The 18,426-nt window shown below is 40.5% G+C and overlaps 1 protein-coding gene and 1 non-coding gene across 8 annotated transcripts in view; both read right to left on the bottom strand.

Annotated features, from left to right (window-relative positions):
• Window positions 1–18,426, bottom strand: part of CDKAL1 (CDKAL1 threonylcarbamoyladenosine tRNA methylthiotransferase) — a 700,075-nt gene that overhangs the window by 562,291 nt on the left and 119,358 nt on the right. The gene's annotated exons all lie outside the window — the stretch shown is intronic.
• TRNAK-UUU (transfer RNA lysine (anticodon UUU)) lies at window positions 10,290–10,362 on the bottom strand. Its single transcript has one exon. It is a non-coding gene; the product is annotated as a tRNA-Lys (tRNA).

Raw genomic sequence — 18,426 nt, forward strand, 5'->3', positions numbered from 1 at the left:
AAAAACCTATTTGATCTTGACTTCTTTTTTTTAATCAACTGATAAAAGGGCTAACGGAGACAACAGCGGGCACAACATACTATTAAATGAATTCACATCAGATCTGTGTAACCTTTTCTCAAGATCTGAAAGTAAAATTTATTCTTGATTAATGTTTTCATGAGCATGGTAAAGAAGTCCTGACTTTAAAAGTTCTCTTACAGTTGATTATCAACATACAAGAAGCTCACCAGAGTATACTTGAAACACGTCATCTATAATAAAGATAATGTAAATGGTAACTAACCCAAATAAATACAAAAATGTTAATTTCATCAATAATCAAAAAATACATATTAAAACAAGGAGGTATCATCCCAATCCCCATTAAGTTAGCAGAGACAAAATTTGTAATTCCAAAAACACGGGAGGGAAAAGCGCCTCCCCCTCTCTCATGCACTGCTGGTAGGGGCTGATTGATACATTTTGTCTAGAGAACAATGAGACAAAATGTATCCAGGGTTCTTAAAATGCTCATTCTTCGACCCCAAGTTCCACCTTTGAGAATCTGATCTACTTAAAAAATACATAATAACCAGAAATGAACAATGAGACTTATAACCAAACACACTGGTTTATTTGGTGGTTATAATATATTTATTGTCAAAAGTGACAAGCTGGATAAAATCTAAGTACTTGGCCAAAGAATGTACATTGGTTACAGATCTGTATGATGAAACATTAGCCATTTAAAATGAGTATTATATCATGTAACACACTCAACTATTTTTTTTTCCAACTAGGGTACAAAAACACTAAAATTGGTTTCTTCTATGTAAAAGAGAAACCAGTACAGAAAAGAGACTGGAAAATCAAATCATAACACATTCACCGCTGTAACCACCACATGAGCATTTCGGATGACGTTTAAACTGTATTTTGCAAATGTTCTACAATCTGTAAGCTACTATTTCATAACTGGCAAAAAAAAATAGTTTAAAAAGTCTATTGATCGGGGCACCTGGGTGGCTCAGTCGGTTAAGTGACTGACTCTTGATTCCGGCTCAGGTAATGATCTTACAGTCATGAGATCAAGCCCCATGTGGGACTCTGTGCTGACAGTACGGAACCTGCTTGGGATTCTCTCCCTCTCTCTGCCCCTCCCTCTGCTTACTCTCTGTCTCAAAAAAAAAAAAAAAATCTATGGATCCACACTCACATTTTCAATCCACTGAAATTCATCAAGTTTATCAGACTCTAGTTGCAAAGCCCAAGAGATCCTTTAAATCCTCACTGGATCCAACACAGCTGATCATTCCCTTTAAAAACTCTCCTCCCTCTCTTCTTTTAAACTTGATACTTTCTACTGGTTTTCTTCCTCTGTCTTTACCTTCTCTGTCTCCTTTTGTGTGCTTTCCCACTGTGTATCTCTTAAATATGATTTTTATCCAGTCATGTTCTCAGACTTCTTCTCTCTTTACTCTTACCTGTTTTCACTGGATGATCTCATCCAGTCTCATGACTTTAACTACTTCTCCTTAAAACCTATTATATTTTCTGTATTCCCTCTCTAAATAAAGCTTTCACCACACATTGAATAATCCATGGCCAGACACCTAGGAACCATTCTCTTCATAAACTATGTCCAATCAATGTCAAAAATTCTGTTAATTACCTCTCACATTCATTCTTTCTTCTTTACTCCAGATATTATTACCCTAACTCATACTCTGATCTTTGGCTTAGATTTATTCAATAGTTTCCCAAATAGTATACCTGTCTCCATTCTGGCCCACCTCCAATCCATCTGCTATACTGACACTGAGCTTGTTCTAACAGCTCAAATATGACCAATTGGTCTACTATCTTAAACTCTTCATTGGTTCCTCATGCTCTACGTAAAAAAAAAAAATCTAACTCCTTTAAATGGCATATGAAGCTTTTCTTCATCTGGATTCATGCCTAGGTTTCCACCTCAACTGCTGGCCTCATCCTTTTCAACCTACAAAACTACTATGTCACACTACGTGCAGGTCCCCAAATATGACATGTTGCTCCACATACTTCCACTTATTTTTGCCCAGGCTTTCCTTTAAGATATCCCTCTCTTTATTATCTTCATGGAAAACTCCTGCTAATTATCAATCTCTTCAGTAAATTCTTTGGTAAATAAGCATCATCTCTTCAGTAANGCCAAGAACAAACTGAGGGCAGATGGGGTTGAGGGGAGGGGAAGGGGGGTGACGGGCATGGAGGAGGGCACTTGTGGAGATGAGCACTGGGTGTTATATGGAAACCAACCTGACAATAAACTATTAAAAAAAATTACTGGTTGGGAAAGAAGCTGCCCTCATTATGCTGGGACTTAAAAACATTTCCTACTTTTTCCACCAAAGGTGAAATGCACTACAAAAGGCCTTCATTCTGGGTTTTATGTATTTCAGCATAAGGGGGGAGGACATATTTCGTTACCTTCACGGGCTATTTGGTGAACGGGCGAAGGGACAGCTGCAGCCACGATGTCAGTGTGTACGTACGGTTCCTGTAACCTCTGCCCAGCTGATGCTTAGTAAGAAAGTAATATAAACACGGAGAATATGTAAAAGATGTGGCAGTGGAAGTTTCTCCACACGCAAAGGATGACATCTTGAGGCACAGAAGAAGATGCCCACGCCTCTCCTTCCATGCACCGGAAGTGATTCTTCCTGCATCCAGAGCTCTGAAAACAGTGGCTCCAAGGAAAGTGGCTGTGGGTTCTCAAGACTCGAGCCCAGCAGGCCTATTTCCAAATCAATTAAACAAAGCACTTTTCTGATGTAAGCACCTCCAAGTTCAAGTTTAACTAGGTCTTATGAAAAGCTTTTAGTGTTAGACTTCCAGCATCCTCATTAAATGGATGAGACGTGGCAAGAAGAGGTGACAGTACTTCTGTGGTCTTGACCTTTCAGGAAGTCATGCACAAGAGGGGAAGGCTGCTGTTGCACGCCGTGCTAGGAGTGCGTCAACAGGAGGTGTATTAACTGAGAAGACCTAAGTACAGAACACGTGTCCCTAGGAGAAACACATCTATCTGGAAAGATGATTTGGTCCTTTGTCCTCTTCTTCACTCTGTGTTTCTGGGAGAGAGGAAAGTGGTGGTTTTTGTTTCTCTTGATAAAACACGCACAAAGATTAAATTGCTGAGAGTTCTGTTTGTTTTTGTTTAAAAAAAAAAAAACAAAAAACCCTGAGGCGCCTGGATGGCTCAGTTGGTGAACCATCCAACTGTGGCTCAGGTCATGATGTCATGCTTCGTGGGTTCTAGCCCCCGTGTCGGGCTCCATGCTGACAGCTCAGAGCCTGGAGCCTGCTTTGGATTCTGTGTCTCCATCTCTCTCTCTCTCTGCCCCTTCCCCACTCGTGCTTTGTCTCTGTCTGAAAACTAAACATTAAAAAACAATTTTGTTTTACAAGCTTGAATCAATACAGCTTTCACTGCATGCTTAAAGTATGGCAAATAAGTCTGAAAATCATCCATCACCTTGCTGTTTTTGTAGCCAGACGGCTTAGATCTTATTCATCAGCCTGCTGAACAGTTCCTTTTGCAGAAACACAGACACCATCCACAAACTTTCTGATATCCTTTGCTGAACTGCAGTGGCTTGCTGAATCAAAGCAGCTGAGTTTGAAACAACTTCAATGTCATTTTCCTCAAGAATTAACTCATCTTTCTGGGTCTGAGATACTGAACTAGCCAACACCTGGCCTCATGTGAACCCCAGAGATGCATTTTTCACCCGAGAAATTCCAGATTTCAACAGGAGAACCCTTCTCCTGAATAACAGCATTGTCGGGGAAGGGAGCATACACGGACCTCATCCTGTTACAGAAGCCCAAGTGATGCCCTTGACCATGTTCTGTATGTAAAAACAGGTAGAAGAGAAGTGGCTACTGTTCACACTCAGGGCCTCTCCCTTCTTCCTTCCAGGGAGACTGAGCTCTACACTGATGTGACCGAAGTCCCCCCAGAAGGTTCCCCTGGGGCCTGTTGCAACAACAGCACAGCCCTTCAGAGTGATGTAGATGGTCTCTTTGCTGAGACTGGTCTTCGTAAATGCGGCGAAGAGCTGGGAGAGAGTTCTACGAGCTCAGTCTCCAAGGGATTTCTGTGACCTCATCTGAATAAGTGGATAAATTATCAGGGATGGTCAGCATTTCAGACTAACCAGAAAAGGAATTAATAGTTGCGCACCTAAAATATTTGTTAAGAAAATGAGAATAGAGGATGCCAACTGAGAGGCCACCTGGGAGTCTGAAGGGCTACTGCCTCCGATGCGGCAGATATCTGAGCCCTTGCTCCGTGGCCAGTTCTGGCTTTCCTGTAACTTCTTAACCCTGTCGGCAACTCCCACTTTCTCTTCATTGTGACCCTTCAAAATACTGGTTTTCCAAATTCATTCAGAAGGTTTTATTAAGGAAGACATGTTCTGGACTGCTAAAAACACCACAACCAACAACCCCCTAAAACTGAAGCTTCAAAAAATAACTTGTCCTAAGGGGGAAGGAAATGTGACAATGATCATCACTATCAAGTCTCAGAGCCGATGTTCCCGGTCAGTGAGCTTTCCATGGTGGTTTTCACAGTAGGCTTCAGAATTTTCAAACCAGAAGAATCATGAAGTCTCAGAGTTCCAAAAAATAGCTCATTCCTCTGTGACTCAGACAGGAATTCTGCAGAATATACCATATCTAAAGCCCAGAATGGTTTTGGACATTATAGGTAAGCATTTAAAAGAAGTAAAGAAGGCGGCACCTGTGTGGTTCAGTCAGTTGGGTGGTCGACTCTTGATTTCAGCTCAGGTCATGATTCCAGACTCATGAGACTGAGCCCTGCATGGGGCTCTGCACCAAGAACAGAAGATGTTTAAGATCCTCTCTGTCTCTCTCTGCCCCTCTACGTTGCTCATGTAAAATAAAACTTGGAATTAACTTAAAAAAAAAAAAAGAAGTAAAGATGAAGAAAACCAGAGACAAATTACATTTACTTATTAGTTGTTGACAGAATTCACAAGATCTCCTGATGTTTGGGACTCCAAATAGAAAACTGCCTAAAACAGATATAAAACACGAGGTGAACTCTGAGGTTAAATAACAGACTAAAAATACTTCCATGCTAGCCACTCCTGGAGTCTTCAGTCATTTTGACATTTTTAAATTCATAATAAAATCCTGGCAAAGAAGTAGCGTGAACTGTCCTCAAATTCAAGACATTGTACGTACTCTATTAAGTCTGACTTAGAGAAAAAAATTTTTTTCAAAACTTTTAATAAGGGAGACAGTAATCCTCAGTCACTGTCCCACTGTCCCAGTATTAACAGCAAGGAAAACCAGTGCTCTTATTAATCTGTTCCAGGGGTACACACACCCCATCTTGGAGGCCACTACAAAGAAAGAAAAGAAGACTGAGGCACATAATGACTGTACACTGACTCGGAGTCCACGCTCCACTGTGTAAACAACGATGACTAAAGACCCTCTGTAACTCAGGATGGCTGCGTCTGGCCCTTTCTAGAGCCAGGATTATCACCTCCTTTGAATGTAGATACAGGACAGGAGAGGAGGCCAGGAGACAAAGCAGCGAGCGCTGAGGCCCGTGGCTCAGAGCGCTGGTAAGGAAGTACGGCAAGACTGCAGATCACATGACGTGTGTGTGTGTGTGTGTGTGTGTTCTGCCAGCTCCGATTCCACTTAGCCTGCTCTTCCCGCTCCTCCTACCCCGGACCACTGTGCGGAGCCGGCCGGATGATCAATCTCCTGCTCGGGCACCGCCTGCAGAGGCCGGCTGGCCCCACCACGCCATCTGCCCGCGCACCTGCTCTCGGCGCCGGCGCCTGCTCCCGGGCTGCTGGCCCAGAGGGCAGCAGCCACCACGAACTCCTGTTTTCTGCAGGGATTCGTGCAAGTATTCAGGAAGAAAAGCTGCAGAGAGCCCAAGACAAGAGACAGGACAACAAATGGGAACCACGAAACCTCTTGGGGGTGGTCATAAAGCATCTTACTTACCCGTAGTTCCTAAAGAAATCCAAAGTCATTGCTGTCTATTCCCTTGGATAAATAAATAGTTCATTTTATTTTAAAAACCTATTTGATCTTGACTTCTTTTTTTTAATCAACTGATAAAAGGGCTAACGGAGACAACAGCGGGCACAACATACTATTAAATGAATTCACATCAGATCTGTGTAACCTTTTCTCAAGATCTGAAAGTAAAATTTATTCTTGATTAATGTTTTCATGAGCATGGTAAAGAAGTCCTGACTTTAAAAGTTCTCTTACAGTTGATTATCAACATACAAGAAGCTCACCAGAGTATACTTGAAACACGTCATCTATAATAAAGATAATGTAAATGGTAACTAACCCAAATAAATACAAAAATGTTAATTTCATCAATAATCAAAAAATACATATTAAAACAAGGAGGTATCATCCCAATCCCCATTAAGTTAGCAGAGACAAAATTTGTAATTCCAAAAACACGGGAGGGAAAAGCGCCTCCCCCTCTCTCATGCACTGCTGGTAGGGGCTGATTGATACATTTTGTCTAGAGAACAATGAGACAAAATGTATCCAGGGTTCTTAAAATGCTCATTCTTCGACCCCAAGTTCCACCTTTGAGAATCTGATCTACTTAAAAAATACATAATAACCAGAAATGAACAATGAGACTTATAACCAAACACACTGGTTTATTTGGTGGTTATAATATATTTATTGTCAAAAGTGACAAGCTGGATAAAATCTAAGTACTTGGCCAAAGAATGTACATTGGTTACAGATCTGTATGATGAAACATTAGCCATTTAAAATGAGTATTATATCATGTAACACACTCAACTATTTTTTTTTCCAACTAGGGTACAAAAACACTAAAATTGGTTTCTTCTATGTAAAAGAGAAACCAGTACAGAAAAGAGACTGGAAAATCAAATCATAACACATTCACCGCTGTAACCACCACATGAGCATTTCGGATGACGTTTAAACTGTATTTTGCAAATGTTCTACAATCTGTAAGCTACTATTTCATAACTGGCAAAAAAAAATAGTTTAAAAAGTCTATTGATCGGGGCACCTGGGTGGCTCAGTCGGTTAAGTGACTGACTCTTGATTCCGGCTCAGGTAATGATCTTACAGTCATGAGATCAAGCCCCATGTGGGACTCTGTGCTGACAGTACGGAACCTGCTTGGGATTCTCTCCCTCTCTCTGCCCCTCCCTCTGCTTACTCTCTGTCTCAAAAAAAAAAAAAAAGTCTATGGATCAACCAACAATATTTCAAAAAATCAGCTACTTTTTAACACTAAGACCAGCTTTATAAAACAGAAGCCTTATACAATAAAAACAGTATTTCTTACCATTCCATTCTGAATGATTCCTGGATAAAGCATCTATGACTTTGAAAATCAATGTCACAACATAAACCTTTAACAAACAACAATCAATGACACGGAAAACACCATTTATCCCCAGACGGAATTACACAACAATCATAAAATGGACATTATGGGTTTTTTTCCTCTATGATATTCTTTCCCTAAAAATAACTGTGAGAGATGGAAGAACCATTTTATTAATTTCAACTCTGAAGAGGACAAGACACGATCCATAAGCAACTTCCTGCTAACAGATGAATCTCTAAGTATAAATAAAACTAGGAATTTTTAACCAAATGCTGGGCTGTATGGCAATCTAATGGATCTATGCTAACTAGAATAAAAATAAACATTAGGGGGGCGCCTGGGTGGCTTAGTCGGTTAAGCGTCCGACTTTCGCTTAGGTCATGATCTCGAGGTTCGTGGGTTCGAGCCCCGCATCGGGCTCTGTGCTGACTGCCCGCTCAGAGCCTGGAGCCTGTTTCTGTCTGTGACTCCCTCTCTCTCTGACCCTCCCCTGCTCACGCTGTCTCTCTCTCTCTCTCCTAGAAATAAATAAAAAAAAATATAAAAAAAAATAAATTAAAAAAAAAACATTAGGAACATACTAATTTTTAAAAAAGCAAGAGAAACATAAAAACTTGTTTAAATTTTAACATCTTCTTTACATTTAAGGGTCTTTGAAGACACAGGTTTAAAAAAAAAACCCAAAGTCATCACTTCTGAAGCATGTAAACCTAGCGGCAAGATACTTAACCTCCTAAACGCACCTGTTTCCTCAAGTTTAAAATAAAATAAGGTTAAATAAGACAATGTACGCAGACGTGCCTCACCCATTACTCAATAAAGGAGAGCTATTATTTTCCTTCAGAAATAATGTTTAGTAGGCAGAAGCGAGCAGTAAAGATATAACAGAGGATTTAAATTCATTCAGTGAGCATTCAAGAAGCTATGCCAGACAATGGGTATACAGAAATAAACAAGAGCTGGCAGTTTTTAGGGAGAGAAGAATAGAAGCCAACTAAAAATGAGAATACACTCTAATAGGATAATACAGGTATGGTAAATATAGGCTGCTTTATTCAAGTTTATTTATTTTGAAACAGAGAGCACACAGGGGAGGGACAGAGAAGGAGGGAAAAAGAGAATCTCAAGCAGGCTCCGTGCTGCCAGCACAGAGCTTGAAGTGGAGCTCGAACTCATGAACCACAAGATCATGACCTGAGCCGAAACGAAGAGCAGGACACAACCTACTGAGCCACTCAGGCGCCACTGACTTACAGATTTCTTTAAAGAAGTACAAGAAGTTAGGAAATGAAACAGGGGCTGGAAGTTTAAGGAAGATTTTAAGAGAGAAGTGCTATTAGATCTGAATGATTAAAAAAATAAATGTTATCCAGTCAGAGAAGGAACGGAAGGAACATCAGGCAGGTACACATGGAACCGTGCAGCTAGAACCAGAATTTCTCGAGGGATGTGGCCTGCAGGATCATGGAAAGGGGGCAGGGCCGAGGCCATCCCTGAGCCGCGCCACACCTTCCACACCCACCGCAGGCTCTGGCAGGGAAGGAAAAAGGAAAGAGCCCTAGAACCCAGAAATGAGCTCTCCCACAGCTCCACCTTCCCATTTCTCTCCAGCGCCCCCTATTGACAAAGCTAATACTGCAGTGGCTAACAGGGGAGAACTCTCACAAGGTAGGTTCTGGTCTGGTCAAGGCCATCTCTGGGGCAGAGAAACAGTCAACTGATAACTGGCATACGGTCTTTCCTATCAGGTAAATGACAGGACTTCTGCCTTATTCTTTTTTTTTTTTTTTTTAAATCCCTGGCCTCTAACACAATGCCTGCCACAGAGAAGGAATTCAATAAATTTGCAAAGCATAATAAAATGGAAAGAACACAGAATTTAGATGCAGGCAGATACTGGTTTGAGCCTGCCCAGTGACAGAGCTGTGGGGGCGGGGAGGGGCGAGTGGGGAGGGAGAGTGGGGAGGAAGACACAGAAATAAGCACACGAGATTTCCGAAAGGTCAGCATGCACAGGATGTTGCTACCTAGAAATAGTTCAGACTCCAGGTCACACTTAGAGGAGTTATTTTAACAACTTTCTGAAATATTCCTTACAGAGATTCGTCTACCCAGGGAGGCCATCTTTTCAAAGAACTGTACATGCAATCAGGATGACACTAAAAAAACTGAGTGGAGGCGGGCTACGAGGAAAGAGGCTTGAACTAAATATCCCCAACCAATGTGATGCAACAAACAAACTGAAACCACGCACCTTCCTAACCTGTTTTTTTATTTCTCACACAAAAAAAATTGTTCATTTCATATATTAAATAATGCCATCAGTATCAAAAAAACTGTTTTCTTTAAAATCCCATCCAAAGAGGTACAAAACAAGGTACCTCTTTGCAGGGGAGCCAACAAGAAACACAGGTTTAAATGCTGCCCTGTTAGAAACAGCCTCACCTGGCTGAAAAGAATCATTGTTAAATTATGTTTTTCAAAGAGTTTGAAGGCATGAGATTTGATCCAAAATTGCTCTGTTGTGCCAGATTTCTATATAAAGCTACTTGCAGGAAGTAAAGATTTTCTTTCAATCAGAATAAAGAGAATCACAGATGCAGACAGTGACAGACAACATTCAGTCTTCATAAAGTCTTACTTATTGAAAGAACAATTCCAGACAAGTGACAACCTGTCCTAGTTTTAACCATCTTTAAAACAGACTAGTCTTCTAGAATAGTCGTGGTTTAAGCAATGTGTGTAAAGAATCAAACGCTGCTTACAGTGCTTTACTGGCAGGAAATTCACCCTCAGTCTTTCTTGATTTGGCACATATTTATAAGAAAACTAACCAAACATAACATCATATTTTTTTGAGTAATCTCTATGCTCAACATGGGGCTCGAACTCATGACCCTGGGATCAAAAGCCCCATGCTTTACCAACTCAGCCAACCAGGCACCCCTGATGTCATATATTTTTTAAAAAACACCAAAGCTTGAGGGACTGCAATTACTACAAAATAAAAAGGTTTTAAAATTCAACAGAATCGATAATAGATTGTCTTCTAGAAGATGCTCCTCCAATAAGGTTCAAAAGCAATATTCACTCATCTTCCAGGAACGATGCAACTGAATTACACCTCAGTCTCCCTATAAGCCATTTAACACAGAATGGAACTGCATTTAAAGATCTCCTCTCATGAGGCTTATTCTTAGCAGAGGACGGGGTCCATGTCCCCAGTGCCTCTCACAGAGTCTAACACATAAGAAATGAATGGCAACATTTGCTCCAAGAAATGGCTAAAAGGATCTCCCCACACCGTAGCCTATTCTACAAGGTGGCCTAGGCCACATACAACAATGCCACCCAGTCTCATCTGACTTCAGATCCACAAGTTCCTAACTGGAAAATAATTAATTTACTCTATCCACCACCTCTGATCACAATGAACCTCTTGTCGACTAGTTCCAAACCGAACACTATCGACATATAATTTCCATTCCTAGTAATAAACTAGATCTTGCCTGAAAGAGAGCCGGAACTAGAATGGTAGTTACCAGTAAGAATAGGATTTTTAGTATTTTTCTGCTATGTATGGAATATTCTTCTCTTAATGACTATGAATAAATATTGCAGAACTCATCTGAATTAGACTTAGGCCTTCAAAGAGCCCTCCCAACCAACCTACCCCAAAATGATCCTAAAACTCTAATAAAAATTTAATAGAGAGTATTGAAGAAATACAGTAAAACAGTCAAAATAATAAAATTCAGATAAAGAAAGAAGTTAAAAAAATGTCAGAAAGAATAGGTAGAATTAGAAAACAGGAAAGAAGGATTAACATTCATAAAACTGGGAGTCTGAGCAAAAGAGGGAAAAAAAAGGAGGGGGATAGAATGAATAAATAACTGATAATCCAAGAGAAATTTGCAAAAATAAAAGATCTGAATCTACATATTGAAAGCGCCAACCAACGCCTAAAACAACCACTCCCAAACATAGAAAACTCTTAGGCCTCAAAGATAAGGAAAAGCTCAAAGCCTCTAGGCAAAAAAATACAATAAAAATAAAATAAGTAATAAAATATAAAATAATGAACAAAGACAAACGAATTTAACTGGCATCAGAGTTGTCTAAAGCAAAATACAAAGCAAAGCAACAATGGAATGGCACTGTTTTTAGAAATTTAGTGAAAGGAAGTATGAATAATGGATTTTATACCCAACCAAGCTGTCCTTCAAGTATGAGTGCCTTTTAAAAACAGTTTTAAACACATAAGAATCACTACTCCTTCTTGAGTAATCTACCAGAGGTTGGGCTAAGTGCACCCCATAAATGACTAGGGAAATTTCAGCCAAAGTGAGAAGGCCATCCATACACATAACTGTAGGCCTAATATTAAAATAAAGCTGGGGTACTGGGGCGCCTGGGTGGCTCAGTCAGTTAAGTGTCTGACTTCCGCTCAGGTCATGATCTCGCAGTTTGTGGGTTCCAGCCCGGCACTGGGTTCTGTGCTAACAGCTTAGAGCCTGGAGCCTGTTTCAGATTCTATGTCTCCTCCTCTCTATGCCCCTCTCCCATGTTCATGCTCTGTCTCACTCTGTCTCTCAATAATAAATAAACATTTAAAAATAAATAAATAAAAATAAAATAAAAGTGGGATGTTAAGCTCTGAAAGTTGGAAGATTAATGTGCAAATGTTAAGAGCTTGTGATAAAACAGAAGCAATGCAAAAAAAAAGTGAAGACGCGGGAAAGGAGGTGAGAAAGTAAAATAACTTCATTGGCTGTCAGAAGTTAAAGGGTGCCATTAAACTAACACAACAGAGGGTGCATGATTAAGTGGGTAACAGAGCAATACAGGCATTTAAAAGGTATAAAGACAAAGGTAACCACAGAATAATACTAATGTTCCTAAATAACAGGTCATTAATTACAATATATGTATACATTTCATAGGGAAACACAGCAAATATCGAATAACATAGAATTACAAAATATCACCACGGACTTGAGACCACATTTACCAGTAGTATCAACAAAACAACAAGACTTCAATTCTACATACAAGAGAAACATCTTAAGCATAGTTCAGAATGGCTAAAATTAAAGGGATATAAATGGCCTAACAGGAAAAAGAGAGCAAAGCAGAACTCAAGCCAAAAGGATTAAATATGAAAAGAGCACTTTAATTCTAAAGCCACAACTGACAACGATATTTTAACACTTAAAAATATCCATACACCAAACAGTGCTGTGACTATGCTAATAAAACTAAACACAAGTTGCAAGGGTGAAAGGATTTCAAACTACAAGGGAGGCAGGTGGGGAGTACCTGGGCAGCTCAGCTGATGAACTGTCCAACCCTTGGTTTCGGCTCAGGTCATGATCTCGCAGTTTGTGAGACTGAGCCCCCCATCAGAGCCTGCTTGGGATTCTCTCTCTCCCTCTCTCGGCCCCTCCCCTGATCTCACCCATATGTGCGTTCTCTCGCTCTTTCTCTCTCACTCCCTCCCTCTCTCTCAAAAAATAAAATGGCACCAGATGATATAAATGGAGAATGTCACAAAAGAACCCTCAGACAAGGCAAGCTGAAAGACACTGCCAGTAAATGCCCCGTTTACAGAATACACAGAGTTATTTCCTGTCCAATGAATACCTCCAAGAATCTCTCCCCATCCTCAGACCAATGAACTTACTGCTTGGACTGTGTCCAGACGTCCTCCTCTCTGCACTCCTTGCCCATAAATTCAGCCCACCCCAAACACGGACAGATGCTACCTGGAGCTCGCCGCAGCATGTATTTCCCAACCTGCAATTCCTCTCTTCCCAGACAACTTGAATGTCTGATGATTTAAGCTTGCCTCACTTTACTTCTTAATTTAGGCTGACGCTAGAAGAAATGTACTGAGAACATGAGACTTGAATACACTCTCCAAGTAAGAAAAATGCAGCACATACACACGCACAAACAACTGTAGCTGAAGGCTTATATAGAAAGGTGATAGTAAAGTTCATTTGAGAACCTATCATATATGAACATAGAGGAAAAAAAACATGAAAAATAAAAACCCACAAGGAGAGATTAACTCTAACAGATATCAACTCATAAACACAACTTTCACAGAAAACAGAGTGGATGGAAAAGAAGTAAACAGACCTGCAGAATAAAGCAGGAAGACCAAATTCAACCTATGTAAATTTGGAAATGTAAGATATGATAAAGGGGGCGTCTCAAAACATCTCAGTATGGGGTGCCTGGATGGCTCAGTCCGTTGAGCTTGCAACAGAAGCTTTCTGAGAGATCATGGCTCAGGTCATGATCTCTCAGTTCGTGGGTTCAAGCCCCATGTCGGGCTCTGTGCTGACAGCTCAGAGCCTGGAGCCTGCTTCGGATTCTCTCTCTCTCTCTAAACTAAAAAACATTAAAAAAAAAAAAAAAACACTCCAGTAAAGATAAAATGCTTAATAATGAGCACTGGGACAATTAAGTAGCCATCTGGGCAAGACAAAGGTCGATCCCTACCTCAACACCACACATGAGCATGCACTCCAAATGCATCAGGGATGCAAACGTAAAAGAATGAAGCCACACAAGGACTAGAGGAAATCACAGGTGAACTTCTCTTCACCCTCAGCGTACAGAAAGTCTGTGACTTCAGTAAGACTCAATATCCAGGAGAAACGGGAAAAAAAATATTTTATAAATTTAATTATAAAAGTATTTTAGATGTCACTAAAACACCAGAAGCAGAGTCAAAAGATAACTGAAAAACTAGATTATGTCTGCGATATACATTATAGATAATCCATGATACATAAAAAAAAGAAGAGACATGAACAATTAATGAAGATATAAAACTAGCCAAACATATAGAAAGAATTAGAAAAGGAGAGAGATGAAGATGAAAACCTGAGACCCCATCCTCCCCGCCGAACGGTGGAATTACACAGCAAGACGATGACAATCCTCTGTTTGGGTTCCGTGGAAATGTCCAGTTTCCACTCAGAGTCGACTCAGGACGCAAATCAGCACCCCCTTTCATAGAGTACACTGGTTGATACCTCTGTATGTACAGACCTTTAAGCTGGCCATCTCCACCCCAGAAGTGAATCCTGACGATACACTTCTGACAACGTAAAAATCCACGTGCAAAAGCTGACTTACTGCAGCACTACTTGGGACTACAAAACACTGGAAACATCTAGACGTCCACACACAGGAACACACTTGAGCAAACCACGACAGGGTCACTACGTGAGGTACTTAGCGCAGCCATACGAAACGGGCGAGGACTATCTCCACCACCTGAGACACAGCTCCTAGTCTCTATTATGAAATAAGAGAGTATCTAGGATATGCTACCAGTTAAGGAAAAAACAAAGGGAAATGTTTTAAAAGTTCATGGATTCTGCAAACAGAATTCGGTCTAATTTATTCCGTGGGATTACGGCCCACAGAATAAATGATCATGAGTCCATACTGATATAAATATTTCAATAAATAAGTACGGAGGAAAGAAAGTTCTCCCAAGTAAAATTCCAATTAATAACTACAAAATGCAAGATAGAAAACTCACACCTTGACTCGTGTTTGTATGTGGAAGAAAGGAAGAATATGCCATATGCTCCTGGGAGACGGGGGATGGGATGAAAAGCACCGATTGTGGGCACAGGGAAAAGGATGTCAGGACACTGATCCTTCTCTCAGTAAATGACTTAGTACAGTTCTGCCTTTGAAAACCATGCTGATGTTTCACATACTCAAAAAAAAACAAAAATACAAAAAAAAAAAAATTAAAACCAGGCAGGAAGTGGGCAGAATTCACAACGGAATACAAGAGGCTTCAAATTAATTTAACTGAATCAAAAATTAATAACATAACCACACTGAATCTCACTTTGGAAAGCAGCATTTTGACCACATACTGTAGGAGTCAAGGCAAAAAAGGGCTTAAACATTATCTGCTCATAAGTAAAATGTCTTTTTCACAGGAGGATGGGTTAGGAATCCCAAAACTATACTATACGTTTCACAGGACTGAACAAGTAACAGGTACATCATGGGAAATGAGAGGTGTGTTTCTCTCTGCTGTAGAACGGAGCTGCATAGAAGAGGCGGGAAAGCTAGAAATAAATCCCCTGCACTGAAACAGAACGAGAGAGAGGAGCATGGCCTCGTGCTCTTTAATACATGCCCAATAAACAGGCACACGTGTCTGTACACAGATACACATCTCCTCACTCACTCTGCTAACACCACTTGGAAGCGATGGCACCTCAGTGGCAAAGAGCATACCCAGGGCGCACATTATGTGTCCTTCTACCATTCACCAATGAAAGGAAGCCACGCTCCTTGGAGAAATGGCTCAATCCAGGGCTGAAGCAAGGACAGGAAAAGATGAGCCTGGACTAGCTCATGGACAGAAAGGAGTTTCCACTGGCCAAATACCGAAAACTCTGAGTAATAAAATACAATGTTAGGAAAGGAGTATGCCCCACAGAATAAAATAAGTAACCTTGACTCTAAAATGAGATAAAGAAATAAATAGGAGTCCACTCTCTTCCTTACGGCAAGATCCCAGTTAGCTAATGTGGACAGCATGATGGGAATAGAAAAATCACCACCTGATAAATACTACAGTATTAACTCTTGCAGGCAAGAATTATCAGTGGGTAAAATTAATGGTGAAAGCATGAGAAATAGAGTATCACCAAGCAAAAGTATCACCAAAAGTCATTCATTCCAAAGCGGAAGGTAGTAAGTTCACAGTGGAGAAAGGCAAAGTCACCACTGTAATGAAATAGATTTAACACCTAGTTACTGTATGTTACAGTTCATTCAAAAGAGATGCAGGCAGCGTGCAGAATTTCGCTGGAAGGACCCTCTGAGGACGCGGAGCTATCACGCCTGTACGCTTGATAAAATGCACGGCTGAGGCCTGTCATGAGGAAACACCAGAAAAGCTCAAATTAGGCAACCTTCTACAACATAACTGACCAGGAGTCTCCAAGAGTGCCAATGTCATGAGGACACAGACGGACTGGGAAGCTGTCCCTGACTAGAAAAAGAGCTGACATGACAACTAAAAGCAGAGTGAGACCCATAGTGGGACCCTGAACTGGGGAAAAAGAGACTAAACGTGAATAAGATCTGCACAAGGGTTAATCAGGTCAGATCAATATTTATTTCCTGGTTTCATAATTGCAACCCGATAACGTAAGACATCTGAACATTATGGAAGCAGAGGGAGAGATCTACGGGAAGTCTTTGCACTATTTTTGCAACTTTTCGGGAAGAAGGACATCATTTCGAGATACAAGTTACAAAAATTTCTGATGACTCTATAAAGTCACGGTCAAAACATGTTCATGCACAATACTTATAATAGCCAATTATTAGAAAATAATTAAATATCCATCAATAGGTAAGTGATTAAACAAAATTTCCTTGTACATAAAATAGAACCAATGGAATCCATGAACAAGTAAGAGCACAAAGTATTCTATAAATCCATAAATGAAAGATAAGGAAGCTTTCTATCTACCTGCAAGGAATTATTCTGGGACGTACCGCTGAAGGGAGGGAAGGAGAGAAGTGGAAGGGAAGGGGAAAGGGGACGACTGACAGCTGCTGGGACACTTTTTGCTGCCGTAACCGACAGTGCAATGAAGGACTCTACCCCTGTCCTTGCAGACAAGTGTTTTCACATCTGTAGGGGAGCGTCACACAACACACAACTGCTAGATCAAGGGGCGTATATCCTTTAATTTTTATACCTATCAAAAAATTACTTTCCGGGGCATCTGGGTGGCTCAGTCGGTTGAGCGTCTGACTTCAGCTTGGGTCATGATCTCATGGTTCGTGGGTTCCAGCCCCATACTGGGCTCTGTGCTGACAGCTCAGAGCCTGGAGCCTATTTCAGATTCTGTGTCTCCCTCTCTGTCTGCTCCTCCCTCCTCCCTGCTCATGCTTGCTCGCTGGCTTACGCCCGCACACGCTCTCTCTCTCTCTCTCTCTCTCAGAAATAAATTTAAAAAATTTTTTTTAAATTTCTTTAAATTACTTTCCTAGAAGACTGCAATCATTCAAATATATTTTAATGTACTGGCAATGTATCAGAGTACCCATTTCCCCACAATCTTAGGAGCACAGGATCTTCTGGAAAAAAAATAATAAAATCCAATGTACTCAGCAACATATAGTATCTCATTTTTTTCATGTTTTTTAATGTTTATTTATTTTTGAGAGAGGGAGAGCAAGCAAGCACATCAGGGGAAGAGGGGGAAGGAGCAGAGAGAGGGAGACACAGAATCGGAAGCAGGCTCCAAACTCTGAGCTGTTAGCACAGGTCCCACCCAACCCAGGGCTCGAACTCACAAACCGTGAGATCATGACCTGATCAGAAGTGGGATGCTCAACTGACTGAGCCACCCAGGCGCCCCTAGAGTATCTCATTTTAATCTGCATTTCTCTGACCGGTAAGGATAAAACTCTTTCATGTTTACCTACATGTCCTCTTCCATTAACTACTTGCTCATACCCTTTGGAAACTATTCAATTAAGTGATTTCATTCAAGGAGCCCTGTGACATTACTGATTCCTATATACATACGTGTGTGTGTGTGTATATACATATATATATGATTTTATACATGATTTTTAAATATTTAAATAAATATAAATCATACATACACATATATAAATTACGTTTTTAAAAATCTCTGTGGGCTTTCTTTTAGATATTGATTTGGGTGAGGCTACACAGGAATTTAAATCCATCAAAACTTTTTTATTATGATACCGGAAACGGCAAGTGCCATTTAGCGGACAGAAGTCGGAGGTCTAGATGTCTTCTCATGCAGAACAGGCGTGTCCGGCACAAAGAGTTCCATGTGTCCTGCAGCAGTTTTACGTACGTAAAAACCATATTTACAACATCTAGATTCTAACTCTATTTCACATATAAACACAATGCATTTTTTTAAACAGTTTCAGGAATCCAACTTTTATGTAAAGGG

Source organism: Crocuta crocuta, unplaced genomic scaffold (genome assembly GCF_008692635.1).
Source record: "Crocuta crocuta isolate KB4526 unplaced genomic scaffold, BGI_CrCroc_1.0 scaffold145, whole genome shotgun sequence".
NCBI lineage: Eukaryota > Metazoa > Chordata > Mammalia > Carnivora > Hyaenidae > Crocuta > Crocuta crocuta.